This window comes from Lissotriton vulgaris, chromosome 11 (genome assembly GCF_964263255.1).
Source record: "Lissotriton vulgaris chromosome 11, aLisVul1.2, whole genome shotgun sequence".
In the NCBI taxonomy this organism is placed as follows: domain Eukaryota; kingdom Metazoa; phylum Chordata; class Amphibia; order Caudata; family Salamandridae; genus Lissotriton; species Lissotriton vulgaris.
Genome location: NC_141699.1, coordinates 391,743,881 through 391,766,886, shown reverse-complemented (window position 1 = coordinate 391,766,886; position 23,006 = coordinate 391,743,881). Strand labels below are relative to the sequence as shown.

Below are 23,006 nucleotides of genomic sequence, written 5' to 3'. Positions count from 1 at the left end.
ATTATTTAAAGTGTGCAGGCAGCCGTATTTTGCCCAGAACCTTTTTCACAAAAAATGTTTAGTCCCATAAGCAATAATAGCTTCTGGAACAACGGTTGATGGGGAGAGCCTTGCGAGGGGTGACAACAGAGTGCTTCCGATTCCTCACAAGCTGGGAATTGTTTAAGCAATGAGGTGCTTGTCTAACCTTTCCCTCAGTGGAGGCCTGTGCATATTGTGCTTCCTGCTCATCATCAAGGGGAAAATAATTGTGTACATGACTTTTTATACAGTTCATGATGCCATGAAGACGCAGCTTCCCCTAATTCTTGTTGCCCTTTGTAGACATCTATCTTTCTTCTTCCTCACACTGCCTTTCTAATGGTAGTGTTTTTTCTGATGCCTATAGGCTTTGATCTTCGTTGTTCACGTTTTCTGATGCCTACCAGAAATGAAGAGCCGACAGTCGATTTACGCAATATGTCTAAGTACTGCCTTCTCTTTTGATACTTGGTACACATTTCTCAAATGATCACAAAGGACATTGGTCTTTTTGCTGGTTTCTTTTGCTGAACGAGTGCTGAATGGCCTCTAAGCAGCATCTTCCCGCCTTCCTACCACCCTCGCACACCTTCATTTGGAGCTTCAGAGCCTCCAATACATATTGTATTTGTGATCTTGGTGGTCATCCCCATTGTGGCACACAAGGGGTTAATAGACGCATGCAGATTAATTTATTGCACAGTTACCAGGCTTGAGATTTTCTGATATCCTCATTCAGACAGTGATGGAGAAGACTGAAGATTCTGAGTATCAGCCGGTCCTCACAGGTTGGAGATCCAAAATTGTATGTGTGGGCGACTGAGAGGATGGGAGAGAGAGAGAGAGAGAATAGTCATATGATGCTGCAAAGCTTGGTGTGCGTGGGAGAACAGCAAGAACGAGCACACCCAGTGTCTGCTTCTGTCAGGGAATGGGGGAGGAAGCCTCTTTTCATCAGCTAGAGAGCCCTGCTTCATAGATGCACGCTTGCAGTCTTGAACCTACCCACCAGAAAGCCAGCCTGTGGTCATGACCCCCACCCCCCCTTCGAACCCCTGGTGAAAGTTCAGTGCGCTTAAAACGAGGTGTTTTTCACATTTTCAGCTGGGCTGCATCCTATTCCACCAAAGCTATTCACCACATAATGCCCTTTTTAAAGACTGGCCGGATTTGAAACTCGAATCATGCTCCATTTTTCAGAGCTAGTTCTCTTGAACAGTCCAAAATTTGACTCCTCTTGCCAGTATTAAGAAATGTAACACCTTGATGACAGACGTAGACTTGATAAGTGCGTTCCTGAAGCATGCTGCCGGCTGCCCTCTCTGCTAAGTCCTGATGGCCTTGTAGACCTGATGAGACCCTTCTTGCAGGCTTCCCATTCTTATGCTGACTCTCTCCTGAGGTGCCTTTTCAGCCCCTTTCTGAAAGGAGAACATGAGCCTCAGCGTAGGACCCTCTGGAGGTGACGGAAATACCCAAACATGGCCACTCAAAAAGGAAGCAAAATTGTATTATATGAGTAAATTTCTCCCATAAGGCCTTATAGCAGAACTTCTGTCTATAAACTTTTCACTTGTGTTCATGGTTCCGCTAACCTTGGGGATTGTCCATAAGTCTATCTATGGTTTTAAGCTGCGTTATGCTAATTTAACTATTAACTGTATATATGTTTATATGCTCTCCTGAAGTGTAATGTCGTAAAACAGTAATGACCTGTTTCCTTTAATGTCTTGGTTTGTTGAAACGCTCCTGTAAAGCGCTCTGATACCCTATGTTGGGCCATGTTCGCGCTACAGAATACAGAAAACACTAAATAAATAAATTATCGGTGACAGACCAGGCTGATAGAGAGGACAACAAAGTACAGTTTTCCAGTCCAAGTGGTGATACTTGGTGAGTGGCCATTTTCGCCTTTCCTTGCAATTCTAGTCCGGTTGGGTACCTGTTACTGACATATTGTCATCTGTAGTGGTATTGAATCGCAGCTTAGGACCCCGCCACTCCGAGCTTTTTGTAATGAGTGTACATGGGGAGACACCCTTGTGAACCCCATTTGACCTGCATTGGAGTTTGGGGGGGATTTTGAGATCTAGCGTCTGGCTTAGATTCTCATGTATGTAAACCGCGAAAACACACATTTTGAGCCCAAAGTGCCATGAAGAAGTGCAGTTGCCGAACCAGGATGAACTCATGGACCAAATAAAAGCTGGCCGCCAGAGATGAGATAAGGTCTCCTAGGCTACCTGTGACCAAGAGAGACCGTGTCCCAAGGTGCCCTGGGGGACTTAATAAAACTTTACTGTGAACTGAAGTTTTCAAGACGCAGGCCATTGGGGTTGTCCAGTGCCCATAAATAGCCTTGTATCCTGTCCAGAGTATCAACGCACCACGAGTAGGATTGGAAATACAGACCAGTTTTAGATGTCCAGTTCAGTACTGGAATACGCAGGTATCCTCATGGCACTGAAGAAAATCAACATTGTATCTTGCAAACATTCCCAAACATTGATTCCCTGTCCCTCATTTCTACTTCTAAGGCACTGTGGTGCAACCAGAGCTACGGGATCAATGCATTTGGTTTCATAGCTTGTTCTGTTGGTCTTGACTTTGTACCCCCAGTCTTGCTATATTATGAGCCTATGTGATGTGTGCGAGGTCCCTACTAGTTTTCACAGAGCCTACCTGTTTCAAAGGTGATAGCTGCAGTCACTCTTATGTTATGCTGTTTGATGGTAAAACCAGATGAGTTCTAAACTTATCAGAAGTACCAGCAAGAGACCTGGTTTTGACCAGAGGTCATCTTTTCAACTATCCTAACATTCTTAAGTGCATAATATGCTTATATTCAATTTGAAAAGCACTACCCGTGACTGGTACTAGACCTCTCTTAAGTTTTCGTTTTTTGCAGCGCATCTGCTACCAGTTTCTCAACCTCCTTCCTTGAGTCAGGCCTGGATTGTTCACCCTTACCGACCACTGAGGAGGCCGGAAAGCTATGGAGACCTGTCTAACTATTGCTCGCCCAGATCCTGGGTCAGTGTGTAAAGCAGGCAGCCTCAACTGCTATGTGCACCTTACAACCAACAGGATGTCAGGAAATAGTCTGGCCACCCACAAAACGTTGGGTTTACGTTGCTGGCATGGACCAAACCAGACTCTGAATTGTTTGTGAATTGCAGAGCTAGTGGACATAGCTTCAAGTTTGTGTCGAGAAAATTAGCATCTTGACCTTGATAGGGAAGATTGGACCAAGAAGGTGCCATAAGAACATCTGACTAAATATGCACGGGTGAAAATGGTGGTAATGATAAGAATGCAAGGAAATGCGGTACCGCTTATTTCACACTATGTCCTTCATTTCTATCTGGGCTCCTGTGAAAATCTGCTTCAGAAAAAAACTGTAAGATACTGTAACTGAATCTTCCCCTGGCGATGTTACCCCGTGCTAATTCCGACTCGGTCAGAGTGAATCCTTCAACCATGAATAGAGGAAGAGCTCCTTACCAGTGGGCACGTAAAATGTGTGTAAAATTCACAGTGCAGATCCCGTTGCCTGGCGGTATCGAGTCCGTTTCTTCGTCTGATTCTGAATTTTCACACAGGCACTGGCTACTAATTACGGTAAAATGTTTTAGAACGGGGGTTCCATACGTTCTTCCACCTACGGCACTGTTTTGTTCTCGCAAGTGATTCAAACTATGCAGCGAAACGAGGCTTCTTGCCAGAAGGTTTTCTGTTTTGCGAGTCAGTGAATTACTGTCAAGACAATATCGTCTGCTGCAACCTAGCATAGGTCGCCCAGCGGCCACAAGAGGGCAGACCGAACCCGGGCCCTCCTGTTATCCCCTAAAGGACAGCGAGGGAAGAAAATCGAAGCAGGGCCCGGTCAGTGTGTGGGCCTTAGTTCCGCCCACACTTGCCTACTCTGCAAACAGGTCGGACTGGCCTAAGTATATGGTAATCTGGCAGTGTCCAAATGACTGGTCTGCAGGGTCGGATTGGGATCACAATTCGGCCCGGGCACTGACGAAAAAAGTGGCCCACATTTAAGAGGCGTGGCCCATATTTAAGGGGCGTGGCCCACATTCAAGGGGCGTGCCCTTTCATGAAACACCATTTGCACAGACAAGGAATGAAAGTGGGAGGATACGGTTCTTGCACACGACACAGGGCCAAGGTGACAATGGCCTACATGCTGAGCAACTAAAGAAAATAGCAAGGCCCCTTTATGTCACAAAATTATTCCAGCCCTCCAGCACAGGAGCACCTGAAAAGCAGCAAAGCCCCTGCTATTACTAAACTACTCAGCCCTCCCCAGACCTTCAGCTCAGGAGCACATGAACAGAGGTAAGGCCCCTGCAATTAGTAAATTGATCAACCCTCCAGGCCTTGGGAAAATGTCCTGGCAGGGGAGCACAAAACACAGCTTTCTGGGTCATCCAAGGTAGCCAGGTAGCCAGGGGGGAGGCTGAGGTGAAGCTGGTGCATGGGAAGTGCCTTCCCAGTGTGTTCTGGCAGTTTGAGTGTTTACCATTTACTGTAGTATACCCTTGTACCTGTGTATGGTACCCTTTTGTAACTTGCACACGTCACTTTTCTCTTGTAACACACTGTTTGCTACCTCTCACTTTTGTTTGCTTTAGATACTTGCACAAGTGCCACCATTGCTTACGTAACGTTTGTTCTTGTGCTGGAGTGTCTGCCATTAATTGCAGTATTCTACCTCTACTTGTATTTTGTACGCTTTTGTAACCTGCACACATCACTTTTTCCTCCTGTAATGCACGGTTTGCTCATCTTGTATTTTGGTTGCTCACTATTGTCACTTTTGATTCATGTAACTTAACGTTTGCTTTTGTAATTTGTCCACTTATAGTTTTCTCCTCATGTATTATTGCTGTTCCTAGTGTGAAGCGCTCTGACACCTTTGGGTAAAGTCCGCGCGATATAAAATCGCATAAATAAATAAATAAAACAAAAAATTCCAAACATCACCAGGCCCCCACAGCAAGACCCATTCTTCCTCGCCCACTATGCCCTGAATGTGAAGGGCTGTGGGCGAGGTGTTAAGACTAACACCGTTCCTGGGCTGCATGGGCGCCAGGGGGCCGAGGTGCAAATGGCTCAAAGGCCTGAGAAACACCTGGCCCCCAGGGATGCCGATTATTGCTAACAATCTCCCCTCCCCAGCCCAGCCTCAGCTTGATTGCTTGGCAGGGCAGGGGTGAAGGAGAGCCCACAGCTGACAATCGCTGTCTGGCCGCACAGCGAGGCTGCTTTCATTTTCTACGTCTGTCTCCATGCACTCTGTGGGCCGTCTTTTTTTTCTCCCCTTTCCTAGTCCACTCTCTGTGGACTGGGACAGGGGAGAAAAAAAACGGCCCACAGAGGGCACTGAGGCACCGGCCCTTCGGCCCATTCCCGAATGCCCGCCTTGCCAATCCGCCCCTGCTGGTCTGACAAGTCAGTGTGTGGGCCTCGTTTGCCTGTTCATGGCCTCTTTTACGGTCCGGTGGACCATTTTTTACCATTGAGTTTCTTGATATCACTAAATACTGCCTGCCGCAAGCACAAATGAATGCAGTCTTCCATACATTGCAGAACAGCCGTACAGTGTGTACTTACAAGTTCAAAACTGCCTTGATTTGAAGAAAAAGTGGCACTTTTTTGCGAGCTGATTCACTAGTGGAGAAGTGTGGCTCAATGGTTAGAGCGGCAGACACTGACGAAGAGTTCTAGCCCGGGACCAGGGTTCAATTCCCTGCCTCGGCGGGTCTTGGGCTCAAAAATTCCACAGACCTGATAATTCTCTCCTCAGTGCCTATTCCAACCATGGAGTCCCACTCTGCAACTCTGGGCAATAGCTTTCTTAATCTCCACAACGGCCCCCACAACGCTAAGGATGCCTGGCCTCCACCTTGGGGGTGCCCAGGAGTGGACGCCTCACAGGGAAAGCCAGAATGGGTTCCACAGCGGTATTCGTACAAGCGCCTTGAGACCCTTGCGGGTGAGTAGTGCGCTATACGTATCAATTTACAATTTACAATTTACTAATAGGGGACAGCTTTATTTCTGGTGCCCAGGCCTATTTTCTGTCCTTGTCCGACTCTGCGTTAAAAAACAGCTGAACTCCCTAAGTGAGCAGAAGTGCCTTCTCTCTTCCCCGGCCCTGTTCGACTGGGTTTTAATGTTTCTGCACCAGATTGTGTAAAACTGTTGTGCCCTTCAACTGTTCCTTTTCTTCCCCGTCCAAGCCTCCAGTCCCTCCGGTGAGTTGGCTGCTTCGTTCCATCCTGCCTCCTTTCCGCCCCAGCTGCATTGTATCCACCTCGCCTTCTGTCCCTTCCATGGTTGCAACTTATCCAACACTCCCTTCCCTGGCTGCCTGTTCTCCAGCACTCTCTTACTTGGCTGTCCCTGCTCCCCACAGTCCCTTCCCTGGCTGCCTCTTCTCAGCCACTCCCTCCTGTGCCTGCATCTACCAAACAAACCCTTCGAAGGTACCCCTCATACACCACCTCTAATTGCGTTCCCTGGATCCCTCTTCTCCAGTCCACTTCTCCTCTTATGGTCATCTCTTCTAACTCGTTGCTTAAATACTGCCAAGGCCTAAATTCCTCCTTTGTTGCTCAACTCCTGCCCATAGCTGCCTCGTCTCCATTGCTTCCCCCAGGCACTCTCATGGGTGTTTCTTTCCATCACTCCCCCCTTCCGTTGCCTCTTCCCCATCACCCCTCCACTTCCTCCTTTGGTTAGTCATTTCACCCCACCTCCAGCCTCTCCCATGGACACCTTATATAGTAAAACACACAAGATGATGGACGGAATGTTGCACAATGGCAAAAAATTCACCCCCTGTCACAGATCTGGGTTTAATCCATCGTTATTTTGCTCACCAAGCCACCCCAGTTCAGACATGGCCATATGCAAATCAGTCTTGACCCTGTGCCTCATGGGAACAGTCCAAGGTGTGTTTTGCTGTTCACCCTATGTGGGAAGGGTATGCCCAGACCTGGGTACCGTGCTCACTTCACCACTGGAGTCAAGCTATCCTGGCTGAAGACGGCTGATAGCCAGAAACCGGTCCTAGGATGCTTGATTCCAGTCTAGGGAAGACCTGGCTTGGCAGTTCGGTCTGGACTGTTCCCATGAGGCATAGACTGATTTGCATATGGCCATGTCTGAACTGGGGTGGCGTGGTGAGCAAAATAACAATGGATTAAACCTAGATCTGTGACTGGGGGTGAATGTTTTGCCATTGTGCAACATTCCGTCCATCACCTTGTGTGTTTTGCCATCCTTATATAGTGGCCATTTCCTACAGCACCACTTCTCTTCCACATTCTCCTCCAGCCTTTCCCCTCTCTTCGTTCCCATGGGCTACCGTTCTTCAATTTTCTCTGATCCCCAACTCTGGAGACTTCATTAATCTTCATACCTCTCTATTCTGTATCCTCCCATCAAACTTGTAGTAACTTCCCTCTAGCCACCTTCTATCGCGTATCCAGTCACTCTCATCTCTCCTGTGCCTTCCTTTTCTGTCACTATCCTTGTTCAGTCTATTCCTTCTTTCCCCTTCATCACTTCTTTAGTCTTTCGATCCCCTCTCTTTGTGTACTTTCTTCTCTTCAGTCTCTCTTCTCGATCACTTTGTCTGACCACTTCACCACCCTCCTCTGGTGAGTGTCCTCTTTCCCGTCAGCCCTCTCTTTTCACTTTCCACCACTCCTTAAGCCTCTTCCTTTCTCAATCAATCCTCTGTCCCTCTCCTTCCCCAGTCTTTCTCCTTCAACGCCTCTTCCTTCCTTCGCTCTCACTCCTTTCTTCTCGTACTCTGTCGCCTCTTCTGCCAAGTGTGGATTATTCTTCCTTATTTTATATTCTCCATCATCTCGCACTCTTCTCTCCCTCCCATCTATAGCCTTTTCCTTGTTCTGCTCATGCTCATCTCCCTTCTGCCTTTAACTCTCTACCTTTCAATTGTGCCCGTTCCCTCCCCATCTCACATTTGCAGTAACCCCCTTCTCTGCTTCTGTTTACTTTCTTCCACTTCTTCCCTCTTTCCTCTTGCTCTTTCACGCCTCCCCATTACTCTCAGGGTTGTCTTACCCCTCTATTACCCACCATCCTCTTTTCTACACTCTTCCACTACTCTGCCCTCTTTCCTACCCATCAATGTGGTATTTCCTGTCCCTCGTCTCTACTATTCCTCCTACATTTTCCTTTTGACTTATTTCATCCTCTTCCTCTCTTCTCAATGCTTCCTACGTTTCCCCAGCTCTTCTGTGCCACCCTCGCCCTTTTTGCCATGTCCCCGGACCTCCTGCCACCACTCCTTTACCTCGTTCTTATTTTCTGCCCCACTCACTCCCCTATCTATCTGCGCTTCCTCATTCCTGTGTTCCCTCTTGAACCCCGTCCCCACTTCTTATCGTATACCCATTACACTCATTTACTACTTTCCCCAGCTCCTCACTGCCTCTTTCTTCTTTCCTCATCCATCCGCCTTCTCTCCTCAGCTGCCTCGGCCGCTCCCTGTATCCCTCCTCTCTCCAGCTCTCCGCGCTCCCCTTCCCCTCCTCCTCCTCCTCGATGTCCATCTTCCCTTCCCTCTCGCCGCCCACCCTGAGCTCGTAGTATTGATCTCGCGGCTTCTCATTAATTGCGTTGTCTTGCGCTTTGCTGCTGGCAGGGGGCTCTGTGCTCGCCTCACTGCCTCCGCAGCTCTTATGGCGGTGCCCCCACCCCCGTCGAGCCGGCAGCGTCTGATGGGCCGTGGCTAAGACTGTGTTGTCTTTATTTATTTTGCATCGATGCTCCGAGGCCGGGGAACAAATGAGGTATATCCATTTTGACTTCTAGTCGCTGGGGATGACCAGGCATATAGCGCAAAAGGGAGTATGGAGTCAGAAAATTCCCGCTGCAGCCCCCGCAGCCCGCCCGAGGCCTGGAGACCGTGCAGCGGGGACGCGGCCAGGAAGCTCGCACCGGGCAGTCCAGGCACTGGTAGCGGGACGCTTTCCACAACCGCACAGGCCGCTTTCCAGAAGCCGTGCAGGCCAACGCCCATAAATTGCACACGGTGTAGCGTGCCTTCTGTCTGTAAACTGCTCATCTATGACATCGCGGCAGGGCTGGCCTTGGGCATGGCCACGCTGGGCGCAGGCCCGGGGCGCCAAATATTCCGAGGGGGCAGCAGGGAGCTGCTAATTTAATGTCCTACCCACATGGTCTCAGTCGGGTCCGGCTAAAGACGTATTAACCAGACCTTAGTGTAGCTCAGCTCATAGAAATTTAATTTTAAGCAGCCTCTGCAAAGTCCGGAAACTGTCTGCGCCAAATTGGTTGACAGCAAGCTGTGCCACTGGGCAGACGCGGCGAGGTAACCTCGTGCTGCCTCAGCACTTCTTGGAATGCTACATTTTGATGTCGTCTTTCCTTCCACCCGCAGTGCAGGTTTGTTATGGAAATGAGGAATAGCGTTCCTGATTTGATTGGCAGACTACCGACATTTTAAACCAAAATAGCTACATTTTAGCTTTCTTCCTCTTAAAATGACACCCACGTATATGCAAATTGATGAGGATATTTCATTTCCATTTTTAGTCAAATTTTCCCTCTGATGAGATCTCAAATATCGGTAGCCGGCATGCCCTGCTTCACACCACCGTGCCCATTATTCTCTCACATCACTCACCATTCCCTCAATTCTTCTAGCACATAGAGGAAGAGCGTGGTTGTGGTTTGGGGGCTTTTATTCACTAACTCGTAGACAGAAATAAGCAAGACTAAATAGATTCCATGCATGACAGAAAAACATGATTCCACAGTTCACTAGACTGGTAAAGGAATTTCGTGAAGGGCCTATGCAGGGCCAAGCAAACACAAAAAGATGATGGACGGAGCGCTGAAACTTTTCAGACACTCGCCCTCAGTCACAGATCTGGGTTAAATCCATCATCATTCTTTATCGCACTCCGCCATCCCAGTTCAGACCAAGCCATATGCAAATCAGTGTTGATCATTTTCCTAATGGAAACAGTCCAGCCTGCACTGCCAAGCCAGGTTTTCCCTGGACTGGAAACAAGCATCCAGGGACTGTTAGGGGTAACACCCCTCATCAGTCAGGCTAGCTTGAATCTAGTGGCGATGCCAAGAGCAAGGGACCCACGTCTGGGCATACCCTGCCAACCTGCCTGGACTTGTAGTACACTTACTTTCATGTGCCTGTCCTGCAGTCTCACAGATGCTTCCTTCAATTAATGAAGGGTCAGACTTCTTTCAGTTTATCTTACAACCCTTCTGCCTTACCTTGCCCCGACTCCTCAGCCGCAGGTGTTTATGAAGATGATGGCAGTAGTCCAGGCCCATCTTCACAGGGCATGAATACACACGTTCCCTTACCTCAAATGCTGGCTGTTTGAAAGCTAGCACACTGCAGCCAGTTGCAAACCACCAGCAGAGAACCATTTATGTTGCCCTCCCTCAATTTCTCTATCAACTAATTTAAATGGTATCTGCATCCAAGGCAGAGAATTTCCTTAGGAGTTGTACATTGTTTTCTACTGTATTTCCACCCCTGCATTGAGTCTGGGATATTCAGATTATGATCCGGATGTTTTGGGCTCACTTCTGTATTCCAGTGTGGAGCGTTCTGATGGTCCTTGGCTTCCTGGTCTTGTACACCCTACTGATTGCCTGTGTTCTTTGCACCATATAGGCAGGCTTTGCAAAGCAGCACCTCTGCAGTGAGCTCAGCACTGGGTTTGTCTCTAGGACAATGTCTGTATCTTGGACGAGGGAGCTCATGACCTTTAGAGGTAGCGGACAGGGGCAGCCTGACGTGGCAGGCCATTGTCTGTATTCCATCCGAAGCTCTCAGTAGCAATTGATATGTTGTCTCTAGAGTGGGGCTGTCAAATCGATGAGATGGGAAATAAGGGATGCTTGGTTACTGGTGCATAAAAGGTACCGTGCCATCTTGTGGAATTACGTGCCATTTGATTGGCCATGAAGGTGAAGCCGGTTCAGATAATGATGGCAAAACAACCTCCATGTGGCACTGCAACAAACAGGTAAGTATGGGATCGAGGGCATTGTGCTAGGAGGAGCTGAGTCTCTTACGTGGCTCAGAACGCAAAGGATTTCTGTGACAGTCATCTAGCAGACCATAAATGCCACTTGTACCCGTACGTTGTACAAGGTATCTTTCCTTAGAGATGTATGCTTTGGGTAGATTTCTCACTCCTACCAAGAATGTGCAATGTAACAATTACTGCATGCTGGAGTTTCCACCTAAAGACTCCCTGGGAGATGATGCCTATAGTGGTGTTGTGGTATCCAGTATGCCTTTCTATCACTGCCACTTCTGACCCAAGTTATGAGGACAATCAGGAGGGACTGAGCCCAACTCACCCTGATAGTGTGGTACTTTGACCTATTGAGCCTGAGCGTTTGTCTCCATGGGGAGGACCACCTATCTCAACATTAGGACAGGTTTTTTCACCGAAACGCCCACTACTTGCACCACTATGCATGGAGATTGATTGGAACCAAATTAAAGGGTTTGATTTGACCAAAGAAGCGGTGGATCTTTTTCTGACTGCCATGGCTATTTACCCCGGTCTTTGGGTGGCTTTTGTGGCCTAGTACGAGGACCATCAGACTAATAATGTTCAGATCAAGCTATCGGATGTTATTGTCACTAGCACAGCATGGCTGTGGATTTTGGTAACGGTTATTTGTCAGCCGGAAAATCCTAACATTTGGAGAGATGTCCAGAGGTTCATATAAATTGGGCAACATCAGTCCTATTACCCCTCACAGAGGCCACAACACAATTCAACATTGAGTTTCCTTTTAAGTGGGCAGATGGTCCGGTGCGTTACCTAGGGATCTGGTTGAGCTGTAAACTACAGGACATTTGGAATCTGAATTATGGGATGGCAGTTTAATGGTTAGAGGGGAAGGTAGGAATATGGTCTAAACTTCCGCTTTCACTTGCAAGTAGAATTGCCATAGTACAGATGATATTGCCAACATTTCTTTCCATGTTCATTAACACCCCAATGCTGCTTACACAAGCATTTTTTTTTAACAAGCATTTACAATGCAACGGTTTCGCCTTCGGAAAAGTTTGAGCCATTGGCATTGTAAATGGCAAACTTTTTATTTATGTGTTGGTTTTGAAAACAGATAAATAAATGGCATTCTCATTTACAATGCCAATAGCTTACTCTGTCGCAAATGCAAGACGTATTGCATTTGCGCACACACACCCACACAAGAGCCCCCCACACACACACACACAAGAGCCCCCCACACACACCACACAAGAGCACCCCACACACACACCACACAAGAGCCCCCCACACACACCACACAAGAGCCCCCCACACACACCACACAAGAGCCCCCCACACACACACGCAAGAGCCCCCCACACACACGCAAGAGCCCCCCACACACACACGCAAGAGCCCCCCACACACATACGCAAGAGCCCCCACACACACGCAAGAGCCCCCCCCACACACACACGCAAAGAGCCCCACACACACGCAAAGAGCCCCAAACACACGCAAAGAGCCCCACACACACGCAAAGAGCCCCACACACACGCAAAGAGCCCCACACACACGCAAAGAGCCCCACACACACGCAAAGAGCCCCACACACACGCAAAGAGCCCCACACACACGCAAAGAGCCCCACACAGAGGTCAGGGGTGGCACAGAAGCAGAGTTTCACCAGCTGAGGCTCGCATGAAGCCTCTAGCATGAAATGGAGGGAGGGTAAGGGAGAAGTGATGAAAGAGAGGAGGTAAACAATGAAGGGAGAGCTCCATACGTGGGGCGGGGGGTCGAACTTGGCCAGAGGTGGAGGAGGTGTACCCCAGATTCGAGTGACTGCCCCTTCCAGCAATCTCGGAAGCTCTTTTCATGAGAATTTGTTTGAAAAAGCAGGTGGAGCAAGTTGTTCCAAGGGGAATAGCTGTTTTTATTATTACTGCTGATAAGTTATCTGTGCCGCCTGCTCTTGTAAGTTTTAGCATCTCATCCTACTCAAATTGTAAGAGTCACACGTTCTGCTGTTTTGCTTAAAAATTGTGGATGTTGAATAAAAGGAGCGGTTGTGAGTACCAAACCATTCAGAAGGAGTTAACAGAGAAAAAGACGCTTGTTTATGATAGTGAGAGAAGTAGTTGTATTACATGGGATGTAGGTGTAGAGGTAAAAGACTTTACTTCTGGCAGTGTTACCACACATTCCATGTATCAGCCTGATATTCAAATTCCTGAATGTGTCACTGTAAATTATATGAATTCATCTCAAACTCACACAGAGTCAAGTTACCAGGAAGCGAGTGATGAGGTTGAAGAATCAGTGATCTTAACACTAATGTTTCTAATTCTTCTACTTCTGATTCCACTGGCAATGGTACTAGAAGGATAACTGTGTTGCCTGTAAAATACAATTATTATTTGTATTAGGTGACGTGTCTCCAGCTTCTTGAAGAATCGGTTCTTCGCCTACAGCTAAGTTTTGTGCTTGTGCGGTTGATTTTTACTGCCATACGTGTCATGTTGTCCTGAATAAGTAGTGTCTGTTACTCAGGGATCTTGCAGGGCAGAAATCAATTAATTAAACATTTCTAGTATTATTAACGGCAATGTACCTGCATACCAGTGGACAATAACCGCTCTGTCATTCTGTAATACCCCACACACTGCTGTCTCACTGGCATAGTTACGTTCTGTACCCAAGAGTGTTGCCGATGATTGCTTGAGATTTGAACAGGCACCTTTCAATGATTGTCTTCCTGGTTCAGTTCTCAGCATGCCTTCTTGATTAAACTACCTTCTAAACCCATCATTATTGTAGTTAGGACAGTTTCTCAGTGAAAGGTAGTTATCACATTTAGATTAAAAATAGTGACCGTTAGTCGGAACATTACAGTGTTTTGTTATGTCAGCATGTTATGAAGCTTCATGTCTAGGTACAAAGCATACAAAATATGATTGTCACAATCAAATTTGTTCTTCGTCAGTGGCAGTGAGTGATTGGTAGTAGTGTGACTAGGTTTAGGTGAGTGGGTGACGCTATGAAAGTGATAACTTGGGAGGCTTTGGAGAAGTAGTGGTCTGAGTGGCAATATAAGAGTTGAGTGAAAGTGGGGAGATCATGGTGTCAGGAGAAAGCATAGCGGCGTGGGTAATAGTGTGGCCCTGGGTAAGAGGCAGTGTTAGTGGTTTAGTGCCAATAAGTCTCTAAGCGTGTCAACTATAATTGGCAGTAGATGACTATTGTAGAGGGTGATTGTTTGCTAATGAAGATGCAGGCTATCCGGGAAATAGTTGTAAACAGGTTTATGATGGCTGAAGGTGTTTAGTTTGAACCTGTTGATGGGGTTGGGCAGAGTTGAGATTCTGGGTAGGTGCATACCATTTCAAGACTATACGTTCTCACTGCCTTATAAGCCTGGCTTTATCATGAAATGCATTTGCTTTGAAATGCACCATTTGCCAATCTTGATCCAATTTTCTCTTGGGATTGGGCTCAACCTGTACCCCACTTTTGCTTGCTTCGCTTGCGGCTTAAAAGTCATGCCCAACTTTTGCGCCCCACTGCTTTCAAATGTCACCAGCTGCCACTCGCCAATCGTATGCTTGCCTTTGACCATGTGCAGCTCTCTGCTGCTTTTTGGCTTGGTTCAAGCTATAGGAAATACTGTATACATACATAAAATTCAAATTTTCATCTAACAATCGGCAGCTTACTGCCGTGCCATTTTAAAAGTTTCAGGATTGTCAACGTTAGAAGGACTCTATATGCATCTTCTGGTTTGATCTTGTGCATTTTGCGCTGCTTATTGCAGTAACCAGTGAAAAGGCCTGGTCAATAGGTCATAATTCTAACTCAGAATTCCAGCTACCTCACCTCACCTCACCTCACCAAAAGTGTGTGATCCTGGGAAAGCAAGTAATCTCCCTGTGCCTCGCTTTCTTTACCTGTCGAACTTTAAAAAAAAGCTTAGACAACAGGTTAAACGTTATTAAGTGATATATAAATAACTAAAACGTAACCTCTCCTGCAGTAGACAAACTGACAGCTGAGGGACGTGACTTTTCTAAACGAGGGGCCCAACTGCACTTGAAAACAGTTAACGCAAATGGATGGAGTGGCTGAAAACAATCCCTATGTGTCTGGAAACCACCCTGACGGAACAAACAGAGTAGGCAGCCCTGCCCGGATCAGCCAGGATTCTAGGTTCCTTGGAACTTAAAAAAAAACAGAAAGTAAAGACAAGAGCGGCATGTCTAAAGAGGTTGGGTAGGTGCCCCCTCCCTGCCAGCGCTACTCGGAGTGTGACAGGGGTGTCAGGGAGCAAAGCCCGCTGCCAGGCAGTGCCATCTGCAGCCGCACAACATTGTCTCCGGCAAACAAACACATCTGCTTCTGCCAGTGCGTCCCCCACTGTGCCGCCCATCTGGAGCAGGTGAGCTAAGAGGCGGGTCGCAGGGCACAGCGGGGCCCAGGGGAGGGGGAGATGGCACGTCGGGAAAGCGGGCAACGCGGCACAATGTCACATCCTGCTGGCGTTGTGTGCCGAGAAGCAGATTAAATTACCCTCGTTAGCGACCGTATTTTAATGGCTGTCTATGCCTAAGTAGGCAGGACACTTGCAGTCTCACCCTCACCTCTGCCATATGCTCACGCCATGCCATGGCCTGCTAATGAGCAAGCTACAACCGCCACGGCAGGGCTTGCTAATAAGCAAGCTACCCACGTGGTTACCACAAACTGGTGCTGGCGTATTGGGCTAGTAGTTATGCCCCCCTGGTGGCATCCAAAGAATCTTACGCAATAGCCAGGATATCCGCAAAATGGCCTGGCGAGCAGACCACCTACCTGGAAGTGTGCGCGCGCCCTGAAGCTCATATGTTAGGCCAAAAGGACAGCAAATGAGCCCTGTATGTGCCAAGAGGCAATTTAGTTAGTTGGCAGCATGCGCTATAAAGCATAATTCTAAACACAGAACGAGTCGCTTTAAAGGTAAACCCGGCACGAGGTATGCGGCGCAGCTCGGACACGGGTTACAAGCTACGCTTGAAGCGCACAGCTATACTATAATAATAATTATGCGGTACATTATTTCACAGGAGGCAAAAGTGCCCGACAAATAATCTACTTGTGGCTATTTTACACAACATTGAGATTACTGTAGTGGAAATAAATTCATTGCGCCCATCGGAATAGGGCGCTGAAGAAGCAGGTGACAACCTACTGGTATCATTCAGACTATACCCTCGTCCACCGCCCCAGAAACACAATTCCCATTGCCCACCTTCAGAGCGCTGCGGCGTTCTGGAAGTCCCCAAGTGCTCGCAGGACAACGTCCCTCCCTTATCTCTCCCTCCCAAATCAAACGAACACCAACCTATCAGCAAGGTGCAGAACGCGCCCTGCGATGTGTATTCTGGCAAGTCTCTCGGCTTGTCACTTAGGTGGGAGTAGAAAGCCAGCAAGGTGTTCAGCACGAGGACTCGTATCCTGTACCCTGGAATCGAACTGGAAGCCTGCAGGAGCCCGGGAGGAGGCGCGGCTTCTCCCCCTCCCATGGAGTCCCGATGGCTGAGCCTGGCCGCCATACTTCTTGTGGGCCGCCGTCTTCCTTCTTCCCCCGGGCGGCGGGGGGGGGGCGGGTACTTCCGGCCGGCCGCGCTAGGATTGGCCGGCCGGCTGAAGAAACCCTCGAGCAGGCCCTGGGTCCTAGTGCCTCCCACAGGGCTCGTAGCTCAAATAATGGTTACCTGTTGTCCTTCATGCGGCCCTGGGTCCTAGTGCCTCCCACAGGGCTCGTGGCTCATGCTGGGCGAGTCGGGCTTCCCTCCTCCGCTCTCGGGGGGCGGGCGGGAGAGGACGAGGGGGGCGGGAAAGGACACGGACGTCGGGAGGGAGGCGGGAAACGTGGGGACGGCGGGAGGAGGGACACAAGGCAGGACAGCAGCAAGCACGGCCCGGCCGGACCAGACTCGGGGGCGTTCCCGGCGTCGCGTGACGTCGCAAAAGCCAAAGAATGTCGGGAACGCCCCCGTGTCTGGTCCGGCATTGATGGACAGGCCCCTCGTCCAATGGCTAGGCTCCATTTATGGAGCTAGCCAATTGGACGGGGGGCGTGTTCCATAGTGCCTTACTGTACTCAATAGATTTCTCTGGAGGAGGAGCCTAACGGCTCCGCCCCCCAGCGAAACCTAAAAAACGAGATCACTTATGGTGTCCCTAGTCTGGGTCGGGAAACAGCCAGCGTGTCATGGGAGCTTTTGACGCTACCGCGGGGGTGGGTGGTGCTCCTGATATAGCACTGTATGCCTACTGCGCTCAGGCTCAATTTGCTCATTTTTGGATTAACCCCACTCCATTCCAGCCACATGTGTTTGTGGAGTTGGACAAAGCGGCACCCACGCCCCTCTCGGTGGCCCTATCCCTGCCCTACAAGCGCCCCATAGAGGAAATAAACACCAATGAAATGTTACATTGGGCATGGAAGAAGTTTGCCCAACGCCGAAACTTTCGCTCCTATTTGCTTCATCTATGCCCTTGACTCAAAACCCTCATCTGCCCATATTGGCAGTCAAAGGGATGATCGAGATACTGAGACAGATGGATACTAATACATTTGCAGATTTATATCCGGAGGACAAATTCCCCCCCCCCCCCTCCCCCCACTCAAAATCCCCCAGAGGGTCCGACCAGGGGCGGCCTTAGGCATGTGCAAGCTGTGCACCTGCACAGGGCCACCAAACCCCAGGGGCCACCACGCCAGTATATATCCTTAATATAATAATCCACTGAGGATGGATACATATTTGCGTGGCGGCCCCTGGCAGGGATTTGGCGGCCTCCAGCTCTGTTTCACTTCCAAACACCCTGACCCCCCCCCCCCCCCCCCCTCTTCACTGGCCTCCACGCTCCCCCCCGCCCAGACCCCCTCTTCCGGGGCCCCATACCTACGCTCCCTGCCCAGGGCCGCCATGAGCCTAGAGCCGCCCCTGGTCCGACTGGGCAGCTCACCGTAATGTTTACTTCGCACCGAATTAGAGCTGCATGCCGGCAATTGCACAGTACTTTTCCTAGTCCGCCACCTACATTACACGCACTGGAACACATAATAACAAACTCATCGCTAAGAAAGATGATCACTACGCTGTACAACACAATGCAGACGACTGCACCAATTATAAAGCCGAAAGCGATGATGGGCTGGAATTCCGAATTGCATCCACAAATTACAGAGGTGCAGTGGAAATTCTGCTGTGGGCAACTACAGCTACTATCCGCTAACTATAAACTGCTCCTAATCAATGTAAAATTTTTTCATAAATGTTACAGGACGCCAACCCAACGACATAAAATGAGGCTTAGGTCCGATGACAAATGTTGGAGATGTGGAGCAGATTCAGCTTCAGCTTCATTTCTTCATAGTGGAGAAGTGTGGCGCACTGGTTAGAGCGGCAGACTCTGAAGCAGAGATCGGGCCCGGGACCAGGGTTCAAGTCCCGACGCGGCAGGGTCTTGAGCTCAATGTCTGCGGACTCGATAATTCTCGCCTCTGCGCCTACTCTAATCATGGGTCCCACGCTGCAACTCTGGGCAATAGCTTGCTTAATCTCCACAACGGCCCCTACAACACTGGGGTGCCTGGCTTCACCTTGGGGGTGCTCAGGAGGGGCATCTTACAGGAAGAGCCAGGAAGGGTTCCACAGCGTTATACAGCGCCGGGACGCCCCGTTGGGGCAGCTGCGCGCTTTACAAAATACACTACATTTACATTTATATGGCATGGTATTGCCCCCGCATATTTAGATATTGGACAGCTATTTTTAGTAAGATAGATGCCATATTAGAAACTCACATAATACCCGCACCTACAGCAGGCATTTTAGGATACGTCCAGGTGACTCAAGCTGAGACCAGAAAACTGCATGCACTTATACTACTATTACCTAAACGTAGGGTCTCTATACATGGGGGAGACAAACGTGCACCCTCAAGCAAGGCATGGATACAGGATATTAGTGTTTGTCAAAACCAGCTATCAATGTATTGGGAACTGATGCCAACTCAGTCCAGACCAGAAGATTTATGGGAGTGGGTCTTAAGCGGGCAGGGCACGCTACCATCAAACGGCAATACTCCCAAGAGGGGAAAGGTGGAGTACTCATAGACATTCAGCGCGCCAGCTTGAAAGTTGCTCCCCTATTCTGATATAGTGTAACTCGGAAACACACTGGCCTTGATCAGCGGGACACCCAGCGCAAGCAGGAGAGTATGATCAGGTGTATAAGACGCTACTGGATCAGAATAGGCCCTGTGGAATGTGTTGGAGACGCTTGGAGGAGATCTTGACACATATGGTTCATGGGATGTCTCGTAGGGTATATCACTAATAACGTGGTGGAACATCCAGTGTTATTGTTCATCATATTGGTGGACCTCTCCATAGCTGTGCAATCTTATACTGTTACTTGTATTGTGCTGTATCGCTTACCTAGATTGTATTGATTCTGACATGCTGACCAGTTCTGGTTGTTTTTTCTTGTTGTTTGGTTCTAATTGAAACGTGAAATATGCACGAATGCCACACTTGTATAACCCAATTCGCACATTGAAGTATGTGATTATTGTAACTTCAAAAAAATGCCAATAAACGAGATTTAAAAAAGGTATTTGTTTGAGCAATATGAATTACATAGCAATTTTTTGCGAATTTAATTGCGTGACACATATTTAATATCAATTAAACTCAATAACAGCTCTTCCAAAAAAAAAAATAAGGTTACTTGTCAGCTCTTTCATCCTTTCTACATTTGCTTGACCAAACAGTTGTTTTAGTCACCAGTTGTGATGAAGTTTTTGAAAGTGCTTGCATATATTTCCTTCTGCGCCCCATATTGTACCACAATGGGACCATAACTTGATCCTCCTGTCTTTAATATGCACGCCTTTTGGGCCTATGCATAATTGTTCCCTGGGATTACTGACAATGTAAGACAGTTTCGTCTCATTGTGGATATTTCTGTGCTCCTCGCCCGAGAGATGCAGGCGTTGTCAGTCGAGCCACGAAATACCACCCTTTTCTCTGAAATTTAGGGCACAGGGCTTTGGCAGCTTGACTGTAAAAATTGAATCAGACTTCCTTTTGCCACAGTCATTCTCTTTGTTTTTAAATGGATTGGACTAAGAAGTACTGGGTGAATGACAAGCTTTTTGTTGGATTTTCCTGTGCTAAGAAAGAAAGGCAGCTCAGAAACGAACATTGCCCAGATGGATTGTCCTATGCATAAAATGTGTTATGGTCTGGCCAAGAATGAGCTCCTTGAGGGCTTTCCGGCTCGTTCCACCAAACATGGCTGCCAGTACCTCTCTGGCAAGATGTGTTCGGCTGGACATCTGCCAGGCTTTCAATCAACAGGTGTGACATTCCGAAAAAGGTGCTCAATGTAGATTCTTGCTGACTGAGGAATTTTGTTTTAAATGAAAGGATGAGTGTAAATTGCATTAAAATTACCTGAATTATAGGTAGTTTATTGTATTTCAGTTCGCACTATCCACTGTAGGGAAACTAGTGGTGACTTGCAGGAAATATTATCCGATACATTCATAATTTCAAGTTTTGGTCGACATGTTTCGGTTTACCTGCCCGTTAGGGTCTATGGCATTCCTCAAGGGTCTATGTTTATGCTATACCATAATCTAAATAATTGGTTCTCTGTTTTATTTGTTTGAGGCATAAATGGTAAGGCCAGCATTCATACATGCAGTCATTGGCACATCTATATGCCAAAGGTTACACTGAGCTTGACGTTTATGATTTTCTTTAGGAGATGTAAGATACAAGTACCATAGAGTCCCAATATTAAGTCCCATCTCTGCATACGCTGGGACAGGAATATGTTAGTAAAACCAGAAATTCAGGTCATCACCTTTGGGCACAGCAAACCCATGCTAAAAGTCAAGCAGGACCATTTATTTTAGGTTTGGAACAAAAACAAACACGCATTTAGATGTTATCGCATACATGCATATTGTGAGCATGGATGGTCTACTTACCCTGTCTTTACGGTTCCTGAACCCAACAGGAACAAGCCTCTGGTTTTCTCATAGTCAAACTCTTCCACACACAGGCTTCCATTTTAGGACATAAAAATTGCTACAGTGACCTGCTAGTTGATGCAAAAATCATGGTAACCTACTGCATCTCAAGGATTCACCGGCCTTGCACCTAGGTACTTCAGTGCTCTTGCCCCTGACAGTCTGTGTATCACTGCATTCTTATTCTGTTCATAGAGAGGAACAAAAGCAATTATTCCGGACACCCATGCAACCTGCACGGCCCCGTCCAAGCTTGCTGCATGATGTTAGCCTGCGACGGTACGTATGCTAATTTAATCCTGTGGAGGTGGATTGATGGTGCAGTTGGAGCACTGGGAAGTTCCTTTCCCATGTTGAAAGAAAAATCTAGTACATTTTATACAGTAGCATATGAAGCAAGCACACTCCGCCCACCACTATAGAGGCCATTTTTGCCATTCTACCAAAACCGGGCACGGACAGTTTATATATGTCTTCCTCCCGTCCCTTATCCATTTTGAATTTAGACCATAAAATCTTGGGGGAAAAAATCTATTTAATAAGACTCCAATCAGTTTGACCACAGCTGATTCGTACCGATCAAAATAGGATGGTGCCGAAGCGTAACACTGCTATCAGCTTTCATAGATTTTTCCTTGTTCTGGAATAGATACCAGTGACAGAAAAATCTAGTAACACACTCCATAGTTTGATGATTAAATGCTGATAATATAAAGGTGGATGACATTTTTTTTTGACTGGAGATCTTTGATAGTAGCCTCTGGCTAAGAGGTCTCATCAACCTATGAGCTGGGTTAAAAATCACGTTGATTTTGCATGTAACTAGATGTTTTGCCCTCCCGGAGTTTCGATCACCTGTTGCTTTTACCCTGCACAGCAGTCTCCTATTTCAGAGGATAAGGACTCGTGGATGTGATCCCGGTCTTCTAAATTGGCTGTAAATAGGCAATGTACCACACCAGTTTATCAAGCCTCTATAATTAATTCTTAACTTCTTGTCTTCAGTTTCTAAATCCACCATCTCCCCCAAGCTGCTGTTCTATTTCCCGTACAAAATCAAAAGCCATTTCCTCAGAAACCTGGCCATGATTGTTGCAGATAGAACGCAGGTGAACACTACCACGTCGGTTCCTCAAGCAATTCCATGTAGTATGTATGCTGCCAACTGCTAGGGCCTAAACACATGCTGTTTGAAATTAAAGTGATGTGGCATAGGGTGGCTTAGCTCAAGGAATGGGAAAAAGACATAAGCTAAGAAAAGGAGAAAAGAGACTGGGAAGGGGAACCCATGGACAAAAATGTTCCTCAAAAGAGAAGCCATTCCAGAAGAGACGGAAAAAAGAAAATGGAAGACCGTATTATCTCCGAGCATAGGGATGATCTCATACTGCATGTGCACAACTGTGCTTTCAGATCTGCAGAGCTTTGGTTTAGCAGCTTTTAAAAAGCCATTTTAGTTGAGTTCTAGGTAGCAAATGCCCACGGTTTTGTATTATAAGAGCAGGGATATAGGAGTACAGGGTAGATTCCCTCAAATACTCGTCAAAAAAATGCATCTCTAAATTCTTGTGCAACATTTAGGACAGTGACCCAAATTTCCTCCACTTCCACGTTCTATAGCTTTGCATCAAAGATTTGGTGTAGTCCACTGTATCCGCTCTGCTTCCCGCCCAGGAACACCACCTGCCAGCATTACACTGAGAGACCAAATACAGGTGGAGCAACCTGAAGAAAATTTTCCCTTTTCCCCCTTCTAACTTTCATGATCAATTTACCGAAGTCTTCATCTCACCCTGGCTTGATTGTGGCAGTGTTCTTTATTTGCTCTAA

The 23,006-nt window shown here is 47.7% G+C and overlaps 1 protein-coding gene across 1 annotated transcript in view; it reads left to right on the top strand.

Moving 5' to 3' along the window:
* NUDCD3 (NudC domain containing 3) overlaps positions 1-23,006 on the top strand; it is a 276,981-nt gene that overhangs the window by 192,946 nt on the left and 61,029 nt on the right. The gene's annotated exons all lie outside the window — the stretch shown is intronic.